Source organism: Staurois parvus, unplaced genomic scaffold (genome assembly GCF_062004578.1).
Source record: "Staurois parvus isolate SC_StPar_1 unplaced genomic scaffold, SC_StPar_1.0 ptg000020l, whole genome shotgun sequence".
Classification (NCBI taxonomy): domain Eukaryota; kingdom Metazoa; phylum Chordata; class Amphibia; order Anura; family Ranidae; genus Staurois; species Staurois parvus.
Genome location: NW_028317816.1, coordinates 1,892,361 through 1,916,798, shown reverse-complemented (window position 1 = coordinate 1,916,798; position 24,438 = coordinate 1,892,361).

Sequence of the window (24,438 nt, the reverse complement as noted above, 5' to 3'; positions counted from 1 at the left end):
CTAATTGATATAACGTGTTTAGCTTGCAATACTATAACACAAGTGGTTTGAATTGGCCCTTAGTACGTGGGTTATACAAGGGTCGAATAAAAAGTAAAACCTCCAGTTTCATATCTCACCAACAGATGGCAGGACTGATATTCAACAAGTACTAACACATGTAGGTGGAGGTTTTCCTCTATCACCTCCATTGGGGGCAGGTCATTACTGCAAATGGTTATTTTTCTGTTCTCTATGAAATGTAACTTTGCATTAGACTTCGTCCATGCAATTCAAGCAAAGTGCTGTGATTTAGTTCCTAACAGCAGAAAGTGTTACTGCAATTGAAATTCCCCAATTTATGTAAACTGTTGATGGTAATAACTCTATTGATTTGAGCGAAGCACGCCACTGAGCCGAAAACTGCAAAGGTAGCAAGGGGGGAATATCAGAATTGCTTGACAAGCAAAGGTGTGGCCAACCTGTGACAACATCTGATGAACTTCACTGTGACAAGTGAAAATTTTCTGAAAAAAATGGGCATTCTGCAAGATCATGTCAGTCACTATAACTTTTCTTGGATACCACAAGGTGTATTTATAAAGCTTAATACAAGAAGAAAAGATATAGTTCTGCAGACCTCAGCATGTATCTTGTTTGTAGGTCTGTTTTTCTTTGCACCCCATGGCAGCTCTCAATTCCTTCTCTCAAATTCCCTGATTCTTATGTTCGGGTGGCTACATCTCCTTACAGAGTCTCATGGAGCAACCTTTGTGTGTTTGCTGCCAGCTGGCAATATAGGAGTCTCTTTACATCCACAGAAAGCTAGCCCCAACAGCAAACCACATCCACCAAATCAGCGAGTGACTTATGCAGGCCATACATGGGTCAAATTCCAAATACATTTTCTTTAGAAAATCAGAAATTTTGTGCATTTTGTAATCCAATGGTGCCACCATTGATTTCGAAATTTGACCAACCAGGCCTTTAATTTCGCCTTCTGTTGCTACAGAAAATAATTTTTGTGACCAAGTATTTTCTTTTCTTTCCAGGTCACAGCTCATGCTCATTTTTTTCTTGATTACATTTCTCGTACAATTCTCCCATCATTGATTAGAAATTAGTTCGTTTTTCAAAAAATTTCCAACATGCCCAATCACTCAAATTTGATGAACATTCGAAAATCAGCTATTTCTGTGACCCACTAAATGGTACGAAATTCAAATGAAAATTCCTTGAAAAGATTTTCTAAAGAAAATTATTTCGGAATTTGACCCATGAATGGCCGGCTTTAGTCACTATACATGGGTGCACACTACCGTACCTGGAAGATCGGTGAAGCCATGTTATGGATCTGGAGACAGCAGTGGGAAGCTAGGAAAGTATGCAAGTGTTCTGGGTACTGGAGCATACTGCAATGCTTAATTTTAATGTATTTAGTAGAAAAATGCAGAGGGTTTCATACTACTTCACTGTATACCTAAAACTTTTATTCATTGTGGATAGAGTAGCGGAAGGTTAGGGTTATACTATGTTGGCCTGTTTGGAGAGGAATAGATACCAGAGACACATGCACCCACAGCTGTAAGGATTACAGCAGATGACTTTAGAGTTCTACTGTGGTCTATGTGAGTACTTATGTTAAATCTCTTCTTTTTACATTTTTTTTTTATTAGGTCTCATACATACTGGACATTTTTTAACACTGCTCCTAGGGGTATTTGCATTTTTTTTCTGCCTCTAAATGCCCCTGCATGTTAGCCTTTGTGTCCAAACACACATAGGCATCTAGAGGAGTTTAGAGGCAGGGGAATTAAAGAAAACAAAACCCACTGCCAGTGTGTCCAGGAGCAGCAGTGTTTTAGCATAAAAAATGTTTGACATCTGTAAATGTGCCTAAATGCATGAGTAGCGCTACCCCCGCAGGAGCCGCTGGATTTTATCTGGGTCCCTTTTAAGCTCTGTACAGCCAGGCAACAAGAATTTTTCCACATCTTGCACCCAGAGTCAGAAAGACAGTCCTTGAACTGGTTTTAGTTGTTTTTATTGAGGGGTTAACAACTTGGATGGGGTCTAGGGGTATATGGGACTTCCCAAGGAACTGCAAACTTGAAGACAAATATCTCAGCAACTGTATACTGTACAACAATGTGGATCAAGAAAATAGCACTGTCTTTTCTACGAGCACTGGAGTCCCCTTGATGTACCTCCTCAGACCCCAGATGAATCCTTCCTTTTCACCCAGCTGCACTGAGGATATCCCTGGACAAGGGATTCCAAGAGCTAACAATTAAGTACTACCAAATGAGAACTGGTTGGGTCTTGCACCTGACCGTCCTCCCTTTTTCTGGCAGAGGGCATATAGAAGTACTCATACTGTCCTGTCCTGTTAGCTTGATTGCTTGGTAGCTGCTTTCAGGCCTTTCACAGGGCTGGCTCCTTCCCTGCTGCACGGAATGTCCTCCCAAGGAGACTTTGGACAGTGGAGACCCTTCTTGCCAGTATCCTGCCTGTTGGTAGACTCCCCTTCCTGGGGCCTCCTCCCAGGCGCCACACCCCAGTCTCCTCCTCCATCTTCCACCTGACTTCAGCAACAACTGCTGCACATTTAACCTCCCTGGCGGTATGATTATTTCAGATTTTTGGTGCTGAAAGCGGTACCATTATTTTGCATGGAAATTTGGCGTTTTATATTGTAGGCCTGTAATTCTTAGGAATAACTCACTAAAATCTGTCCGAACAAGAGTCTAGTAAATATCCCGGGTAGGATAAAACTTGAAACACGAAATCATAAATTATAATTTAAAAAATAATCATAAAAAATAATAATATAATAATAATAAATTTAATTCAATAATATAATCAAACCAAAAACACTGAAATTTGAAATATAGCGCCAAGTCCGCACATCACTGAGCAAAGTCGCAAAATCGTTTTCAGTGTCTGATGACGAATTTCCCCACGAATCATCACTCAATTCTGCAAGTGGTTCTGATTTACTATCGCTGTTCTCTAGCTGGTCTAAAACCACTTTTGACCTAAAGGGACGCTTTTTGGACGCCATGAACGTTTCTCACTTTCTAGGCCATAAGAACAGTAAAAATGCAGGCAGGGCACAGGACAAAGCACTAGGGACAAAATGTATGTGAAATGGTTTGGTACAGTAATGTTTTACTATGTGATTTTAGTGAATGTCTCTTTTTGCCATTTTCAAATTTCCCGTCGTTCCATCCCCGTACGTCCCGACATCGCAGGGAACGGAACCCAGATGACAGATGCCGGCATCCGCCGGATTACATTGCCGGGGACACTGCAGGAGGGACATCGCGGGAGCGCAGGACAAGGTAACTGATCGAGGGATCCTGGAGCAGCGCCGCAAGGTATTTCCGAGTGTAGCTCGGGGTTACCGCTTGTGGTACTGAAACTTTACCCCGAGCTACACTTGGGAATACCACCAGGGAGGCTATAGGTTAACCTTAGCCACTATGTCTGACCTCCTGCCTGGGGACTGGCCAAGTTCCCCTAAACATGCAAATCTGGGCTTCCTCCTGTCCTCCGCCCCTCTTCCAGAAAGTTCTCACAATTTCTGGAAGGGTGGGAAGGTTCCAGAAGCCCTGACCTGTAAAGACTCCCAGCCTGTCCTGAGGTGAACTCACTCTACCTCACTCCCAGGCTGACTCATCCCAGGCTGCTACCCAGCTTCTAACAACAAAATCCTATCTAGCACTAGAGAGCGATACACATGTAAATGCATCTAAATGCACCTAAACATTAATTTACTTTAATGGCCAGAATACATTATTATTCTGGCCAATGGAATGAATTACCACCCAAGTGATTGACATGTCTAAAGGTGTTACATATGTTTACAGGCATAAAGCGTTTTTGTTTGTGCCAAAACACTAATGTCAAGAGGAAAGATGTCTAGGACAGATAGTAAAATGTCCAGTGTGCATGAGGCCTTTAGAAAAATGTACCAATACAGCAAAAGACAGCCATTAATAAATATACCAGTCATAGACTTTGCAAGTGTATATGAGATGGTATACAATAGTTTTATAAGGGATAAAATCCACATTCAACCCTGGTTCACACTGATATGGTGCGGCACATTGCATGTGATTCGCACAGGAACCACACTGCATTCCTATGCAAATCAAATGCGATTTCTGTGGGGTGCAATTTGAGCCATACATTATTATACAATTTTTCTTGAGAATTTTGATTAGATATACCAAAAACCAAACAATATGAGGTCAAACCAAAACAACACTTTCAATTGTATCCTATTAGGCACTACATAGCTGAAGGTAAATCTAAAGGAAATTGGACAGAAAATTGTAAGAAAACTGTATAGTTTATAGCCAGCCTAAGTCTTGTCTACAGATTTATCTCTAATAGCAGTCGTGAGGTCTTCCCTAGTCTGAATATCATTCACCCTTTCAAACCACTGCCGGAGTGTCAGAGGGGTCTTTTTTTTTTCAGTTACCTGAGATGCAAGCCTTGGCAGAGTTTAGTGAGTGAATTAGCAAGGACTTTTTATATCTCTTCTGGGACATGGGCATAAGATGGGAACAAATTTTAATATACCCTCATTTTCCTTCCGGCTGACATTGGTCATTAGACCAGTTAAGGAAAGTGATCTTCCTAACAGGGACACAGATAACAATAAACATTGATAGTGGTTCTAACCTCTCACCACTCTAAACAAAAAAGTTTTCCCTTTAGTTTTAATTTAAGGAGGATTTAAATGAACAAAGGTATTGTCCTGCAACATGAAAATGCTTGACCTCAGACTTTGCATGCAATGCATACAGAAGCAATTAAGAAGCTGAATCTTTCAACCATGCCACATCCATCATACAGTCCAGACATGGTTGCCCTGCAACTTCTTATTCCAAAATTGAAAGATATCACTATGCATCCAATTAAGAAGTTGACACTCTTTTTAGGCTATGGTCATGATGGCTTCACAAAAGTAGTTTTTCATTCTACCCTTTATGTATTCACTACTGTTAAAGTGGTTGTAAACTCTTGTATATAACCAATGAAGTGACTAGCCTCAGGTGAGGCTAGCCACATAGAAGCATATCTTAATACATAAGTTGTACCTGTTTTTCTCTAGCCCTCTCTTCTCTACAGCAATTCAAAGTGAAGAATTTACACAACCTGTCTCAGCTTTCATAAAGCAGGGGGTGGAAAAATGAAGTTACATTCTGCAGATCTCAGTGACAGCTGATTGGAGGGAAGGGACCCCCCCCCTCTTCTTTCACATGGCATACAGGAACAGAGCTAAGGCTGTCAATCAGAGGCTGTGTGCTTGATCTCCAGCCCTTGTCCACTTTTTAGCACTTAGCGTCAGAAAGACCTGTCAGAAATGATTCATACAGACAGCAGAGGAAAAGGTCATTAGACAGAAATACCACTATTGTTCATATTTAATATCTGAGGCTTACAACCACTTTAAGGATCTGATGCCTTAAGCTAGGACTGCATGATGTAGATGTATTTAAAGAAGAAGCGGAGTAGAGAGGTCATCCTGGCTTATTGAATACAGTGGGGTTTATTTACTAAAACAGGAAAGAACATATCTGGTGCAACTCTGCATAGAAACCAATCAGCTTCCATGTTTTATTGCCAAAGTTTAATTGAACAAGCTGAAGTTAGAAGCTGATTGGCTCCCATGCACAGCTGCATCATATTCTGAGTGTACCAGTTTTAGTAAATCTACCCCAGTATGTGAGTGCTGGGTAATGTGCTGTGTTGTGCAAAAGGAGTAAAAGCACCTGTCTGTTGTTTGGGGTAACTCGCTCAACAATGGTCAGTCATATCCCTGTCCAGGGGCGGACTGACAAATCATGGGGCCCCCGGGCAATAGGGGATCATGGGGCCCCTGTGTCCTTGCCCACACTCAAACCACACCCAAAAAAGCCTATGCAAGGTACCAGCGGCATCTTATGGGGCCCCCTTCTGACCCCGGGCCCTAGGGCAGTGCCCAAGTTCCCAAATGGTCAGTCCGCCCCTGTCCCTGTCTCTTCCTGCAAAACACCTGTCCATCTTCTCTGGCACCTTGTAAACCTGTTCAGATGAGAAAGCTGCCACGTGCTCTATAAATTATAAATCTTTTCTGTACAAATGTTTAAAAGGAGCTGCCATTCAGGCATAGGATTAGTAAATTCACCAACAGACACTGGCATGCATAGGTATACATTCTGGTGCATATTTTGACCATCAGTGTGGTATGAATTACAGCTCCATGTCTGAATTACAGCTCCATTTACAGGCATGGCCAAACATATTGGCACCCCTGCATTTCTGTCACATAATGCACCACTTTGCCCAGAAAATTGTTGCAATTACAAATTTTTAGTCATTCTCATGTTTATTTCTTTTGTTTGTATTGGTATGACACAAAAAATTGGAGAAACAAAAAGCCAAATCTGGCATATCCCATGCAAAACCTCAAAAATGGACTGGGCAAAATTATTGGCACCTTCTCAAAATTGTAAGAAATAATTGCATTCCACATTTGTGATGCTCCAGTAATTTGTAATTAAACTCACCTGCATCAGTAAACAGATCTTAATGTGCCTGTGTCCACTGTGCACAACATTGTCAAGAAGTTTATAGCCCATGGCACTGTAGCTAATCTCCCTGGAACATGGACGAATGAGAAAAACTTGATCAAAGATTGCAACAAAGGATTGTTCAAATGGTGGATAAAGAACCTTGATCAACTTCCAGACAAATTCATGCTGACCTGCAGGCACAGGGTACAACTGCATCAGCTTGTACTGTACGCCACAATATGAATGAAAAGGGACGCTATGGTAGGAGACCCAGAAGGATCCCACTGCTGCCCCAGAAACATAAAAAAGCCAGATTGGACTTTGTCAAAACTCACATGAGGAAGCCAAAATCCTTTTGGGAGAATGTGCTAAATACTTTTTTTGGGTAAAGCCCATCATTCTACTGTTTTCAGGAAAAGCAATGAGGCCTTTAAAGAAAAGAATACAGTCCCTACAGTAAATCATGGTGGAGGTTCACTAATGTTTTGGGGTTGCTTTGCTGCTTCAGGCACTGGATTTCTGGACTGTGTACATGGCATTATGCAATCTGAAGACTACCAAACAATTCTGGGGTGCAATGTAGGACCCAGTGTCAGAAGGTAGGGCTCCGTCAGAAGTCACGGGTCTTACAGCAGGACAATGACCCAAAGAATACATCAAAAAGCCCCCAAAAATGGTATAAGACAAAGCTCTGGAGAGTACTGAACTGGCCAGCAATGAGTCTAGATCTCAATCACATAGAACACCTGTGGAGAGATCCCAAAACAGCAGTCGGGAAAAGGAACCCTTCCAAACTGAGAGACCTGGAGCAGTTGGCGAAAAAAGAGTGATCCCCAATTCCAGTAGAGAAGTGCAAGAAACTCATTGATGGTTACATTTGATTATAGTTATTTTTTCCAAAGGGTGTGCTACCAAATATTAAAAGAGAAGTTTGGATTTTTTTTTCCCCCAGATATACTTACCTAGGTAGTTGAAGGATCAGTCTGATGCTGCATCTGTCCCCCACAGGCCCAGCAATCACATAACCACTGATAACTGAGTTGTCCTCTCCGCTCTGAGCAGAGAGAGGGACTGTCAGTCAGGAGGGGGAGGGAGCGGCTGGCTCACGCTCCAAGTGGCTCGTTGAGAGGCTGAGCCGGGTGCAGCTCCAGACTCTGGGGTGGATCCCGACTTTAAAGTTAGGATCTTTCCCCAGCCTGAACTGGCTAAGTGATGGACTTCAGTATGCTGTCAGCCGAAAATGGGTCACAGGAGTGCTCAGCGAACTGCACTCCTGTGATCCACAGAAGTACAGCCAAAATAGTTTTGGCTGTACTTCTCCTTTAAATTGAGGGTGCCAATCATTTTGTCCAGTCCATTTTTGGGGTTTTGCATGGAATGTGTCAGATCTTGCTTTTTGTGTCTCCACTTTTTTTTGTTATACTAATACAAACAAAAGAATAAATATGAAAATGTCTAAACATTTGTAATTGCAACAATTTTCTAGGCGAAGTGGTGCATTATTATTATTTATTTATTACAGGTACTTATATAGCGCCATCAATTTACGCAGCACTTTACATGTATATTGTACATTCACATCAGTTCCTAACCCTCCAGGGGCGTACAATCTAAGGTCCCTAACTCACATTCACACATACAAGGGCCAATTTTAGCCAAGAGCCAATTAATCTACCAGCAAGTCTTTGGAGTGTTGAAGTAAACTGGAGGAAACCCATGCAGGCACAGGGAGAGCATGCAAACTCCAGGCAGGTGGTGCCACGGTTGAGACTTGAACTGATGACTCTAGTGCTGCCAGATGGAAGTGCTAACCATTTAGCCACTGTGCTTCCCCATATTTACTTAGCACTTTACATATATATTGTACATTCACATCAGTTCCTAACCCTCACGGAGCGTACAATCTAAGATCCCTAACTCACATTCATACATACACATACTAGGGCCAATTTTAGACAGGAGTCAATTAACCTACCAGCATGTCTTTGGAGTGTGGGAGGAAACCAGAGTACTCGGAGGAAACCCACGCAGGCACAGGGAGAACATGCAAACTCCAAGCAGCTGGGTCCGTGGTTGGGATTTGAACCAACGACCCTAGTACATTATCTGACAGAAATGCAGGGGTGCCTGTATTGTTGGTCATAACAGTATTACCATAAATGACTGGAGCCTGTTATTCATAAGAGGAAGCCAATCTAGCTTCCAATAAAAAAGAGTGCTATAGCTGCCTTTAGTTGGAGGAACCTTCTAATCAATGTCATTTTAACCTTTTTTTTTTACTCTCAAATGCTAGCCTACATCCTGCTCCCCATCTGTTCTTATTGTCCATCACTATAATAGTGCAACCTTAATGGCCAATAGTAACAGGAGGGTCATGGGAGAAGAAGGTCATTCTTCAAGTAGTGTTGAAAATATTATGTTACATTTAGGATTCTTCCGCTGTTGGAGTAGTCACCGACTGTCAGAAGTCTGCATTTTACTGCCAAGACCTGTTTATTACTTTTAGGTAATTGATTGGTTTAACATAGAAGGAATATGTCAGGATAGGGGCTGATTTACTAAAGTTAAGTAGGCTGTTCATCTTGCAAAGTAATTTTCCCTTAGCTTGGTGAATGATGTGAAGCTCTGCTGACTCCCATCATCTAATCATGTTCAAGCAAATATGCTGCTTTTTTTTTTTTTTACATTTTTCCTTACATGAGCTTGGGTATTCTTAGCAAAGAGAATTTTCACCACATTCTTTAAGTGAAAATTTCCTTTGCCATCAACCCAATGGACTCTTCAAAAGCCAACTTTTTTTTTGAAGATGTCTGCTCAAGGGCTGCCAAAGGTTTTTTTTGTTTACTGGTTAATTATTTACCTGGTATTAACACTTTATTATTATACAGGATTTATATAGTGCCAACAATTTGAGCAGCGCTTTACAATATAAGGGAGACAGTACAATTACAATACATTTCAGTACAGAAGGAATATGGAGGTGATTCAAGTACAGTTCTTAGGTGGAGGTGGGGTAGGCTTCCCTGAAGAAGTGAGTTTTCAAAGATCGTCTAAAGGCAGACAGGGAGTAGGCTGACCGGACTAGCTGTGGTAGGGAGTTAGAGAGGATGGGAGAGACTCTGGAGAAGTCCTGGAGGCGAGCGTGGGAGGAGGTGATGAGGGAGCTAGAGAGGAAGATATCATGGGAGGAGCAGAGCGGGCGATTTGGACAATATCTGCAGATGAGGTTGGCGATGTAGCTAGGGGCAGTGTTGTGGATGGCTTTGTATACTGTGGTTAGTATTTTGAATTATATACGTTGGGTTAGTGGAAGCAAATGAAGGGATTAGCAGAGAGGGGCAGCAGTCGCTAATCGGTTGGTAAGGTGTACAAGTCTAGCGGCAGCATTCATAATAGACTGAAGAGGGGATAGCCTGTGTAATGGCAGACCAGTGAGGAGGGAGTTGCAGTAATTGAGGCGGGATATAACCAAGGTATGGATAAGTTGATTTGTGGTGTCATTGGTCAGGAAGGGGTGGATTTTGGAAATGTTCCGGAGGTTGAGGCAGCAGGATTTAGCCAGTGAGTGGATGTGGGGCCCAAAGGAGAGATCAGAGTCTAGGATTACACCTAGCATCCTGACATGAGGGGAAGGACCAATGGTTGTGCTGTTGATCTTAATGGTAAAGTCATGGGTGGGGGATCGGGGGGGAAGGACATATTACAAGCTCAGTTTTTGAAAGATTGAGTTTGAGGTAGTGATGTGACATCCATGCTGATATGTTGCTTAAAGGATAATTTCACCTTTGGGAACATGCTACATGCTCCACCTTTTTTAGGGTGAAACATGTAACATGTTCCCAATGCTGCAGTCGTTGCCTTCTCTCCTTATGGGGAGAAGTTCCCCGTGCTAACAGTCACTTTTTGATAACAGGGCAGTGCGGGGAGGGTTGATGGGTGGCACACACGGCACTGTCATTCATTCACAGATTTCTGTGAATGAATAAACTCCAAGTACCAACATTCCTTGCGGATGTCAGTTTGTAGTTCTGAATGAACTACCACAGTGCTGTTGAGCACCATGTAGTTCCATAAGCCTTTCTGTCAATGTAAAGCTGCCTGCCCATACTATGTACGAGCAGACAGTTTACACCGACAGTCTGTAGAAGACTTACATAGCACCATTGACCTGCTGATTGCTGGTGCAATGCTTTACAACATTATAAAAATAGTAAATGCACATTTTTTACTTGCAAAAATATGAGCATTTATTATTTTGTTTAAAAAAGTGAACTTATCCTTTAAAGAAGAATTCCAGGTATGGATATTTTTACATAGGATTGGTCCAGCTTGAACCAATGTGACTATGCCTATAATTCAAAATAAAATAAGAAATATGGGGAACTGCTATGCACTCAAGTTTTCTTATAAATATTAATATTGATTGCCCTCCAGAGGATTTACCCCCCTTCCTGACCAGGCCATTTTTTGCGCTACGTCGCTGCGTTACTTTAATTGACAATTGCGTGGTCATGCAATGCTGCACCCAAATGAAATATATGTCCTTTTTCCCCACAAATAAAGCTTTCCTTGTTATTTGATTGCCTCTGTGTTTTTATTTTTTGCGTGTTATAAAAAAAAAGACCGCCACTTTTGAGAAAAAAACTATATTTTTTACATTTTGCTATTAAACATGTCCAGTAAAATAAATTAAAAAAAATCAAATTTCATCATAAATTTAGCCCAAAATGTATTCTGCGACATGTCTTTGCTGAAAAAAAAAAATCTAAATATGTGTAAATGAATTGGTTTACGTGAAAGTTATAGAGTCTACAAATGGCAGTATATATATTGGATTTTTTTTTTTATATACTAGTAATGGCGACGATCAGTGACTTATAGCAGGACTGCGGCAGGCATTCTGACACTGGGAGGGAACTGACTAACTTTCACTGACATCCCCAGTGACACCAATACAGTGATCAGTGCTAATAAAAAGCATTGTCACTGTACTTACACTGGGCAGGAAGAGGTTAACATCTGGAACGATCAAAGGGTTAACTGTGTGCTGTTTTTACTGTGGTTTTTTTATACTAGTAATGGCGGTGATCAGAGACTTATAGCGGGACTGCGGCAGGCATTCTGACACTGGGAGGGTACTGACTAACTTTCACTGACATCCCCAGTGACACCAATACAGTGATCAGTGCTAATAAAAAGCACTGTCACTGTACTAATGACACTGGGCAGGAAGGGGTTAACATCTGGAGCAATCAAAGGGTTAACTGTGTGCTGTTTTACTGTGTGTGTGTTTTACACTGTAAGCACACTGCTCTGTATGGCTCTGCTATGCAGAGCCATACAAAGCAGTGTGCAGGAGCTGACAGGGGAGAGATCTGTATTGTTTACATACAGGTCTCTCCCTCATCTGTGACACATGGTGATTGCCGGGTGCCAGCGGGGAATCACTGGCCGAGACCCGGTGATTGACCGGTGAGGCCACCAATGGCAGCACGGGTAGGGCGTGCGCCCCCTACCTGGAAATGCTAAATCATGTATATACACGTGTCACGTATATACACCCCTGCATTATTTCTGCTATAGGGCGGCAGGAAAATTATTAAATACTCTTTATATATGCATAAATCTTTCCTCCCCCTAAGATAACATTAAAACAGATAATTGTCATCAGGGGCGGACTGACAACTTATGGGGCCCCCGGGCAATAGGGGATCATGGGGCCCCTGTGTCCTTGCCCAAACTCAAAAAAGCCTATGTAAAAGGTACCAGGGGCCCCCTACTGACCCCGGGCCCTCGGGCAGTGCCCGAGTTTTCAAATGGTCAGTCCGCCCCTGATTGTCATAATTCCCCTGGAAGACTCATATTGATTGTTAAGCCATATAAAAAGTGACACATATATTCTAAAAGGGTGTATACAGCCTTCCTTAAATGAATCAATATGTACTGGGTCAAAACAATATTTCATGATGTCATTTGGAGGCATTAAGACAAATATATGGAAGAGGAATAGCACACCTCATGGCACTAGATTTTCATCTGTACATGCATGTGGAAGGATTGATTGAACTGTGTGCGTAATCCGAATTCACAGGAGTGTGTTCAATCATATTTGTCTTACTCCCAAAAGGAAGAGGTGAATGATATTTCCTGCATTTGGATCCCTGATTGCTATTTAGTCTACATTCACTGTGGTGAAAGGAAACGTTGTACAATGCTACATTGTGCCTATTTACATATGGATATATTATTAGCAAATGGATTTGGATACATCAAGAAAAAATATCTATTCTTAAGAGGCACAAGAGGACTATTCACACCTTGTTTGTGCAGCACTATATTTGCTGAAGACAATTCTATGGAGGATATGTTTGCTCTGTAATTATGGTCTCAGTGTGAGAGCCATATGGAAAGGGAGAAGGTGAGAGGGCATTCTTCTTGATGGATTTTTTTTGCATATCTACCTCTATATAAACAGTATAGTTGTTATGCAGAGCTGGGTGCATCATTGCAAGATATTTATTCAGAAGGACACAGTACATATTGATTCTTTCAAGGAGAGGCCTATACAACCTTTGTGAATATAGTGATGTAGATAGTGATGTAACGCTCTCCACCTTGTCCATCCAGGGAATGCTTTGCATTCATTGACAGAATGCAAAGCATTCTATGAAGTCAACCATAGCTGACCTCCTCTGTTCACAATGCAACAGGGCAGCTGCTCAGTACAGGACCTGGGATTTTATGGAGATCGCTATAGTAGGAGTCTACCACAGTGATTTCTAGCTTCTGGAGGGATTCCACTGGTATTGTACAGGGGTTAGACAAAACATACATATATATATACAGTTGCAAGAAAAAGTATGTGAACCCCTTGGGATTACGTGGAGTTTTGCATGAATTGGGCATAAAATGTGCTCTGAATGTCATCTAAGTCACAACAATAGAAGAACACAGTCTGCTGAACATAATACTACACAAACATTAGATGTTGCCATTTTGTATATATATATATATATATATATATATATATGAAAATATATATATATTGTACATTCACATCAGTCCCTAACCCTCAAGGGGTGCCAATCATTTTGTCCAGTCCATTTTTGGGGTTTTGCATGGAATGTGTCAGATCTGACTATTTGTTTCTCCACTTTTTTGTGTCATACTAATACAAACAAAAGAATAAATATGAAAATGTCTAAACATTTGTAATTGCAAAAAATTTCTGGGCGAAGTAGTGCATTATTATTATTTATTTATTACAGGTACTTATATAGCGCCATCAATTTACGCAGCACTTTACATATATATTGTACATTCACATCAGTCCCTAACCCTCAAGGGGTGTACAATCTAAGGTCCCTAAATCACATTCAAACATACACATACTAGGGCCAATTTAAGCCAAGAGCCAATTAACCTACCAGCATGTCTTTGGAGTGTTGGAGTAAACTGGAGGAAACCCATGCAGGCACAGGGAGAGCATGCAAACTCCAGGCAGGTGGTGCCATGGTTGAGACTTGAACTGATGACTCTAGTGCTGCCAGACGGAAGTGCTAACCATTTAGCCACTGTGCTGCCCCATATTTACTTTGCTTAAAATATGAGATAATTATACACCTACAGGGGTTAAAAAAAAATTGGAAACACTACATGATTTGCAGGTGTGAAAGTGATGATATATTTTGTGTTGAAAGCGGAAGTGATGTAACATTCTTTTATTTCTGCTGTGTGATGAGACACCTATCTAGCCTCACTACATGATTTACAGGTGTGAAAGTGACAAGTGATGTAGATAGTGATTAAACGATCTCCACCTTGTCCAATCAGGGAATGCTTTGCATTCATTCTGAAAATACAAAGCGTTCTGTGAAGTCACCCATGCCTGACTTCCTCTGTTAACAAAGCAACGGGGCAGCTGAACAGTACGGGACATGAAATTTTACGGAGATCACCGTAGTAGGAGCTCCTGGAGGGATTCCACTGGTATGGTACAGGGGTTAGACAGGGGTTAGACAAAAAAATGGAAACACTACATGATTTGCAGATGTGAAAGTGACAACATATTTTCCGTTGAAAGTGGAAGTGATCTAACATTCTTTTGCTTCTGCTGTGTGATGAGACACCTAGCTAACAGGTGGGAATCCTCACTTTTGTCATTCACTGCGTACACTGCTAGTAATACGGAGTCATGTCAGAGCTTACAGCGCTTCAAAGAGTGCAAATTGTTGGTGCCCACTGAGCTAGTGCTTCTGTGACTGAAGTTGCCAATTTGACTGACATGTCGCGAGGTGCAGTATCAAAGGTTATGATGGCATATACAGTTTCCGGGAAAACGTCATCTGATAAGCATAAGTGCAGTCGACATGGTCAACTGATCAAAAGAGACAAAAGGACATTGCGTAGGATTGTGACACAGAATAAGAAAACAACTGCTGCAAAGGTGACTGCAGAGCTCAATCTCAGTCATGTGAAGACTGAGATTAAGTACTGCAGTCACTTTTGCAGCAGTTGTTTTATTATTTTGGGTCACAATCCTGCGCAATGTCCTTTTGTCCCTTTTGGTCAGTTGACCATGTTGACTGCGCTTCTGCTTATCAGACAATGTTTTCCCAGAAACTGTATATTCCATCATAACCTTTGATACTGAACCTTGAGACACAGCAAATATAATGGCAAAGTTATTGCAGAAAAAAAATCCGTACTATGCAGTATGAACCTTGTATATATTATACAATTTTCTTGTTCAATTTCCTTTAGATTTACCTTCAATTATGTAGTGCAAGGACCTGGCTGATTGCATACAAACTGTGTTTAGATTTGACCTCATATCAGGGCCGTGGATAAGGGGGTACCACCAGTCCTCCTGTACAGAGCCCAGGCCAACAGGGGGGCCCAGGCTGATGGGTGAATTGGATGTGGGCAGGGAGGGTGATCAGCTTGTGTGTGCTTGCAGTTTCTGGTGGGAAGCCAGTAGCACTGCGTTGTTGGGGACACACGGGGGGGGGGGGGGGAGCCTGGGCAGTAGGGCGAAATGTATGGTGCACAGAAAGGGGGACAATTACTGGAACAGATCCCCTGTATGGCTCTCTCTGCACCTGAAAGCTGGCTTCTTTTCCTCTCCCTCCTGCTGACATTCAGCTGAAGCAGAGAGAGCCATTCAGGGGCTTGGTTCCAGTAATTTCCCCCCTCCCCCACTGCATATATTGTCCTCTCTGTGCACCATACATTTCCCCTACTACCCAGGCCCCCACTGTGTGTCCCCAACCACGCAGTACTACCGGCTTCCCTCCTCTCCTTTCCACCAGCAACTGCAAGCACACAATAGGATCCTTCAGGATGGACAGTAGGGGTAGAGTACAGTGAATATGTCACGTTTACCAGCCCCTTCCTTTCCTGAATGAACACAAGGAGTGATCAGTACTGATCACTTCCTGTGTTCATTCATAACTGTGTTTATTATAAGGGGGGGGGGTGGGGATTTCAGGTTGGCTATATGGGGCCCTAACAGCAGCCCTGCCTCATATTATATAGTTTTGGTAAATCTAAAGGAAAATTGTATAATGTATGTTCAGCCTTAGAGTCTGAAATAATTTACAAAATACTGCAATAACAAAGTCTCTTGGAAAGCAGTTCAGTCTATTGACTGCATATCTATCAATTTATGTGTTTAATGAAATAAAGACAAAAATGCCCTGTGTACAAATGTAAAATATATTCTGCTGAAAAAGTGTGAATAAATTGCAGAAAATGTAAAATTCTAAATTATACCATGATATACTGAATAGTTCCAAAAATGAAATGGCGCCTCTGTTAAAAGCACACATAATGTATGTACTTCCTTTAACATTGCAAAATAATACTGTGAAGACAAGTGGAATTCCAAGTATGCTTCAGAAATTTTACATTTACATGTGAATGCAGCAAAAGTAAACATCTAATCATTCACGATTTTGAAAGTCAGAATTCTTATTTTAGTACATACATGAATTTGGTCAGTTTGCTCATATCCTGCATCAGGGTCAGTAGGTCTGCACAATACACTCAGTCATCATGCTACAATCATTCCCACAGTTAAAATAAATATCAGTGCCATAACAAAAATGTTCATCACAGCTATTTTGAAAGGGTTTTTAATGCCACAATAAAAATGCCATAGCTTAACCTCCCTGGCGGTATGATTATTTCAGATTTTTGGTGCTGAAAGCGGTACCATTTTTTTGCATGGAAATATGTATTTTTTTTATTGTAGGCTGCAATTTTTAGGAAAAACTCACTGAAATCTGTCGGAACAAGAGTCTAGTAAACATCCCGGGTATGATAAAATTTGAAACACAAAATCATAAATTATAATTTAATAAATAATCATAAAAATAATATAAAAATAATAAAAAATTTAATTCAATAATATAATCAAACCAAAAACACTGAAATGTGAAATAGAGCGCCAAGTTCGCACATTGCTGAGCTCAGTCGCAAAATCGTTTTCAGTTTCTGATGACGAATTTCCCCCACGAATCATTATCACTCAATTCTGTAAGTGGTTCTGATTTACTATCGCTGTTCTCTAGCTGATCTAAACCGCTTTTGACCTAAAGGGACACTTTTTGGACGCCATGGACATTTCTCAGTTTCCAGGCAGAAAGAACAGACAAAATGCAGGCAGGGCGCAGGACAAAGCACTAGGGACAAAATGTATGTGAAATAGGTTGAAACAGCAATGTTTTACTGTGTAAAATGAAAAAAAAAAAAAAGACATTTTTTAAAATTTTTAAATTTCCCGCCGGCGGCGGCGGCGGCGCCCGTACGTCCCGACGTCACAGGGACAGGACACAGAAGCCGGATGCCGGCATCGGCCGGAGGAGATGGCCGGGGACGCTGCAGGGGACACATCGCGGGAGCGCAGGGTAAGGTAAGTGAAGAACACATGCCGGAGCAGTGCCGCATGGTATTCCCGAGTGTAGCTCGGGGTTACCGCTTTTGGTACTGAAATGTTACCCCGAGCTACACTCGGGAATACCGCCAGGGAGGTTAAAGCAAATCTGTAACTAGCTTCAAAAATTACAAAAACAAATCCTGGGAAAGCACAGAAAATTCAAGTATAAAATACTTACTTGCAGTGTTTTTACTTTTCATTCATTCATTTTTATTAATTTACTCTGCTAGGTACTAGGTGTAATCCTAGACTCCCATCTGTCCTTCCAGCCCCAGATCCAATCGCTGAAAAAATCATGTAGACTTCACCTCTGCAACATCTCCAAGATACGACCGTTCCTAACCCCGGAAACCATTAACCTCCTTGGCGGTATTCCCGAGTGTAGCTCGGGGTAACATTTCAGTACCAAAAGCGGTAACCCCGAGCTACACTCGGGAATACCATGCGGCGCTGCTCCGGCATGTGTTCTTCACTTACCTTACCCTGCGCTCCCGCGATGTGTCCCCTGCAGCGTCCCCGGCCATCTCCTCCGGCCGATGCCGGCATCCGGCTTCTGTGTCCTGTCCCTGTGACGTCGGGACGTACGGGCGCCGCCGCCTCCGGCGGCGGGAAATTTAAAAATTTTTAAAAATGTCATTTTTTTTTTTTTCATTTTACACAGTAAAACATTGCTGTTTCATCCCATTTCACATACATTTTGTCCCTAGTGCTTTGTCCTGCGCCCTGCCTGCATTTTGTCTGTTCTTTCTGCCTGGAAACTGAGAAATGTCCATGGCGTCCAAAAAGTGTCCCTTTATGTCAAAAGCGGTTTAGATCAGCTAGAGAACAGCGATAGTAAATCAGAACCACTTACAGAATTGAGTGATAATGATTCGTGGGGGAAATTCGTCATCAGAAACTGAAAACGATTTTGCGACTGAGCTCAGCAATGTGCGAACTTGGCGCTCTATTTCACATTTCAGTGTTTTTGGTTTGATTATATTATTGAATTAAATTTTTTATTATTTTTATATTATTTTTATGATTATTTATTAAATTATAATTTATGATTTTGTGTTTCAAATTTTATCATACCCGGGATGTTTACTAGACTCTTGTTCGGACAGATTTCAGTGAGTTTTTCCTAAAAATTGCAGCCTACAATAAAAAAAATACATATTTCCATGCAAAAAAATGGTACCGCTTTCAGCACCAAAAATCTGAAATAATCATACCGCTAGGGAGGTTAAGCTACTTATTCACTCCCTTGTCATATCACGCCTCGACTACTGTAACTCCCTCCTCATTGGCCTACCTCATCACAGGCTATCCCCACTCTAGTCTATCATGAATGCTGCTTCCATACTCATCCACCTTACTAACCGTTCTGTATCTGCCACCCCTCTCTGCCAATCTTTCTACTGGCTCCCAGTTGCCCAACGGATAAAATTCAAAACTCTAACAATGACATATAATGCCGTCCACAACACTGCCCCAAATTACATAACCGATCTTGTCCCTAAATATCACCCAAACCGTACTCTCCGCTCCTCGCAAGACCTCATACTCTCTAGCTCCCTTATCTCCTCCTCCCATGTTCGTCTCCAGGACTTCTCCAGGGCGTCCCCCATCCTCTGGAACTCCCTACCCCAATCTATCAGACTATCGCCTACTCTACTTATTTTTAGGCGATCACTGAAAACCTATCTCTTCAGGGAAGCCTATCCCGCCCTGTGCTAACACTGGAATCCTCTACTCTTCCAACCACTCCATCCCCCACAGTTATTACCTATTGCACCATTAACCCCTCCCTCCTAGATTGTAAGCTACAAGGAGCAGGGCCCTCAAATTCCTCTTGTATTGAACTGTATTGTTACTGTATTGTCTCCCACTATAATGTAAAGCGCTGAGCAAACTGTTGGCGCTATATAAATCCTGTATAATAATAATAATAATTATTCATTTAGTAAAACCAATCAGTGCAAACGCAACGATAATATCTAAAGATATTGCAAGCTGAACACTTACGTAGATTTCACAATGCCAAAATTAACAACAATCAATAAAGTGCAGCGCAAAGAACTTGATATTTTAGAGTCCAAGAAGTCCACATGAACAATCCAGAAAAGCAAATGGAAGCAATGTTTAAACTGTGAATGGAGGACATGACATGGAGGACATTTCCAAGAGCACACAGTGTTCAATCCCCGCCACCAAATGAAAATGTGGCTGCTCACCTCAAAGGTACGATCCCGAGCTATCAGGTAAGTCATATCTTGCATTCCCCTACAGGCAGGGGCGGACTGACCATTTGGAAACTCGGGCACTGCCCGAGGGCCCGGGGTCAGTAGGAGATGAGATGCCCCTGGTACCTTTTTCATAGGCTTTTTTGAGTTTGGGCAAGGACACATGGGCCTCATGATCCCCTATTGCCCGGGTTGTTAGTCTGCCCCTACCTACAGGGGTATCAAGAAGATGGAAGCTCTGCAGGTCAGTGGTGGAATGTCCTCACATATGTCCAAATGGATATGCAAAAGACCAAGGGAAAACAAATAGTGCTCTCTGTTTTCTGGCTTTATTACGAAAAATGATCCGGCACTTCTCAAAAGTTCATTTTAGAGCGTTTGGTATACAAACGTAATTCAGAAGATAGCCATGGGTGATGTCAAAAGCGTGGCTCCTCCACATCAAATGGGCATCTATGCATGTCGTAGTAAAGGGAACCTGGTAGGACTACGAGAAAATGGCTGTGAGTAATGCGGTGTCTGTCAGATTGGTAACTCGAGAACGCCGATAGATGCATTCAGCACTTACTGTTGATTGTTTTGCTGGCTATATCTGGTGTGATCTAGCACCAGAAACATATGAGTTGCTAATTGTAAGGTTTTTTTATGTGGCAATAAAGTGTTTTTAAGGATTAAGCACTATTCTTTGCCTATTTACTTTGTATATTGAGCGGTGGAGTAAGGAGGAGCAGGATTTGCATGGAGGATTTTTTCTACCCTTAACACCCCGGTCACATTGGCTGCGACTTGGCATGCGATTTGCATGCCCTGCGACTTGCAAATCATATTCAAATCATATGCTAAGTCGCACCCTATTGTCTGCTATTAAAGCGGTCAATTCGGTGCAGTTCCAACTTGATCAGAGCTGCACCAATTTCTTAAGTAGTGCATGCACTACTTTTGTTGCGATTTGCATAGGCATCTGGGGGTTTATTTACTAAAGCTGGAGAGTCCAAAATCAGACTCCCTTCTGCATAGAAACCAATCAGCTTCTAACCTCAGCTTGTTCAATGAAGCTTTGGCAATGAAACCTGGAAGCTGATTGGTTTCTATGCAGAAGGGAGTCTGATTTTGGACTCTCCAGCTTTAGTAAATAAACCCCCTGATGTCTTGCAAATCGCAACTGAAATTGGCAGATCACCCGATTTTGAAATCGTGTGACTTCACTGTAAGTTGCATGATTTCAAAATTGGCTATGATGTGACCAGGGGGTTAGAGAGGATTGCAACCCAGAAGGTCCATTAAAGGGATACAAGCACTATTTGACCAAATATTTAATATGAGGTCAAAAGCTCCAGAGAACACATCTGGGGTGTTGGTGGAGGTGCACAATTAATACGTGAGAAGGCACTGAGTGTACTGAATTGGATATACATTTCAATTTTTGCAATTTAACACACAAACTCAAGGAATACAAGGAAGGACTGTATTGAATATATGGGACTTCATATTACATTTTTCATTTGATGTATATCTTTATATTGTATGACGTTTTGGAGATATGAGGCCACCTAGGTTGTTGCACTTGATGGTATCACATTGGGGTTGTAAACTATGATGTACATGGATTTTCAGTTCTTATGATATTGTATTGTGAGGAAAGCACGGCACTATAATTTTTATTCTTTTAAGTGGCTGCATCTAACTGGATGCAGCCACTTTTTTTCTTACAATTTTCTGCCTGGCTCTTTTGATTATCAGATCAAGGGATATCAGGTGGGAAGATGCCAAAAGGGCCACCCACAGCTTGAATTTAGGCCATTGCATCAAGGACTGACAGAAATACACTCTGTGTATGGCCAGTTTTAGGTCTTAGTTAAATGATCAAAGAAATTTTGGTAAAATTCAGATATAGGACATGTGAGCCCAAGGCTGCCTCAAATATGAATACCATCTTAATCAATTATTATGTCTTATCATAGGTAAGTTCAGGGGGATTACAGGCGTCTAGAACACAGTAAAATAAATCTGGGAGCTTTCTCTACAACCTAAACTTCGAAAAGTTGTATAGCACTTACCTAGGCTAGAGCCTACAAGCAGCAGCTGCTCTTCAACCCAACCAGGCAGCTGGTCACGTAGGCCCTGCCAAAGGGTGACTTTCACTTATAGTATAGCCAGCTAATCAGTGGTTACTTGTAGAAAAGATTACAATGATCAGCATTCCACTACCATGTTGAAAGATGCCGTTCCTGAGAAATAAATTAGCCAAACAATTTGCCTACAAAGAGAATACATGCAGACACAGGAGATCGACACTCCTGGAAGTGTTGGTTTCTCAGCAAACTTCCAGAAATGATTCCTCATCAATGGAGAAGTGTTCAGTAGGGTGGGCAGTAGGAGAGGTAAGTATTTTGTATCTCTTTTGCTGACAAATTGTTTTGGCCAGTTTAGTTTTAACAACAGGATCACTTTATCTGGTCATTTCCTTGAAAATTTAAGCTAAAAAAAAGATGTCTATGCAAATGGAAACTTTTGAACCTGGACCAGCTGACCAGTGTACGGTCACAGCCCAGAGCCCTGTGTTGGTAAACAACATAGAGCTCTGTACAGAGAGAGTGATCTGTGAGTTTATCATCCTTGCAAAACAGGGATGAGACACTTAAAGATCGTTTAGTAAAAGCAGCACACTTTACACATAGTTAAGCACACATTTAACCCCTTGATTGCCCTGGATGTTAACCAGCCAGTGTCATTAATACAGTGACAGTGTATAGTATTATCTTTGATCACCGTATTAATGTCACTGGTGATGTCAGTGGCAGTTATTCAGTGTCAGTTAGTGTCAAATTGCCCACCGCATGTCCGCAGTCCCATTATAAGTCGCTGATCTCCTATCTCCTCCATAGTGGTATAAAAAAAATTACAGTATATATACCATAGTTTTTAGGCTCTATAACTTTAACTCAGACCAATCCATATACACTTATTGGGATTTTTTTTTATCAAAGACAGAATACATTTTGGCCAAAATTTATTGATAAATTTGATTTTTTTTTACATTGAATATGTTTTATAGCAGAAAGTAAAAAAACTGAAAAAAATAAAAAACCAGTGGTGATCAAATACCGCCAAAAGAAAGCTCTATTTGTGTGAAAAAAATTATATAAATTTAGTTTGGGTACAGAGTTGCAAGACCGCACAATTACTAGTTAAAGTAGCGCAGTGCAGTATAACAAAAAATGGCTGGTCATTAAGGGGATAAAAAGTGGTTAAAGATGAGTTCTAGCTATGGATATTTTATACATTGTTACATTGGACCAGCTTGGACCACAAAACTTTTTAAACAAACCCCAGCAGACAGTGTGTGTTTAGGGCCACTCCCCTGTGCAGGGGATCTGCATTTACAGCTGTACAACCGCTCCATCCGCCATGTCAGCTTTTGATATGCAATTGTGTCTGTGCAGCCGCTGCTTGAAAATCCACTTAATCTAGGTTCACACCTATGCGTTTTCCATTTTTCGGAAACACACAGCAGTCCATTTAACATGATTTCCTATGGGACAGGTTCACATGTCCGCGGTTTCACCCGGTGCATTTTTTGGAAAGGGTCAGGGACTTTTTTAAACGCAAAACGTTGCGTTTTTGGTTCTATAGACTTAAATGGAAATGCTGCAGAAGAGCATGTAGTGCGTTTTTGATGCATTTTGCGTTTTAACCTGCCAAGCAACAAGTAAAAAAATCCAACACAAAATGCATCAAAAACATGGCAAAAACGCAAAACGCACTGCAGAAATGGATCAAACGCAAACTGCATAGGTCTGAACCTAGCCTTAGGGTTGCCACTTCATTGCTGTAAAACACATATTAATTACACAGGTTCTGTGGCTAATCATCTAGTGCTTTATTTGCATTAAATTGGCCTCAGAACCTGTGTAATTATTGTGTTCGGTGTTAAAGCGATGAGGTGGCAACCCCACATCCACTTCTATGGGTTGTCTGCATGCAGCTTCTTGTGTATCCACTTCTACGGGTTGCCTGTATGCAGCTGCTTGCGCATCCACTTCTACAGGTTGCCTGCATGCCGCTGCTTGCGCATCCACTTCTATGGGTCACCTGCATGCAGCTGCTTGTGCATCCACTTCTAGGGGTCACCTACATGCAGCTGCTTGCACATACACTTCTAGGGGTCACCTGCATGCAGCTTCATTGTGCATCCACTTCCATGTATCGCCTGCATGCAGCTGCTTGCGCATCCACTTCTACGGGTTGCCTGCATGCAGCTGTTTGTGCATCCACTTCTATGGGTCACCTGCATGCAGCTTCTTGCGCATCTACTTCTATGTATCGCCTGCACGCAGCTGCTTGCACATTCACTTCTATGGGTTGCCTGCATGCCGCTTCTTGCGCATCCACTTCTACAAGTCACCTGCATGCAGCTTCTTGCGCATCCACTTCTATGTATCGCCTGCATGCAGCTGCTTGCACATCCACTTCTATGAGTTGCCTGCATGCGGCTGCTTGTGCATCCACTTCTATGGGACGCCAGCATGCAGCTCTGAAGTGGACGCCAGCAGCTCTCCAGGGATAATCACCTGTCCAAGTGAACCCTCAGACGTGCGAATTACTGCATTCAAACATAACATTTTCACATTTTATTTTCTATTAGAGGCATTTAATGCAGCTGTGTGCAGCTTTTCATGGACATATAAAACTGCTGCATGGATACATTTTTTTTTTGCCCCAAAAG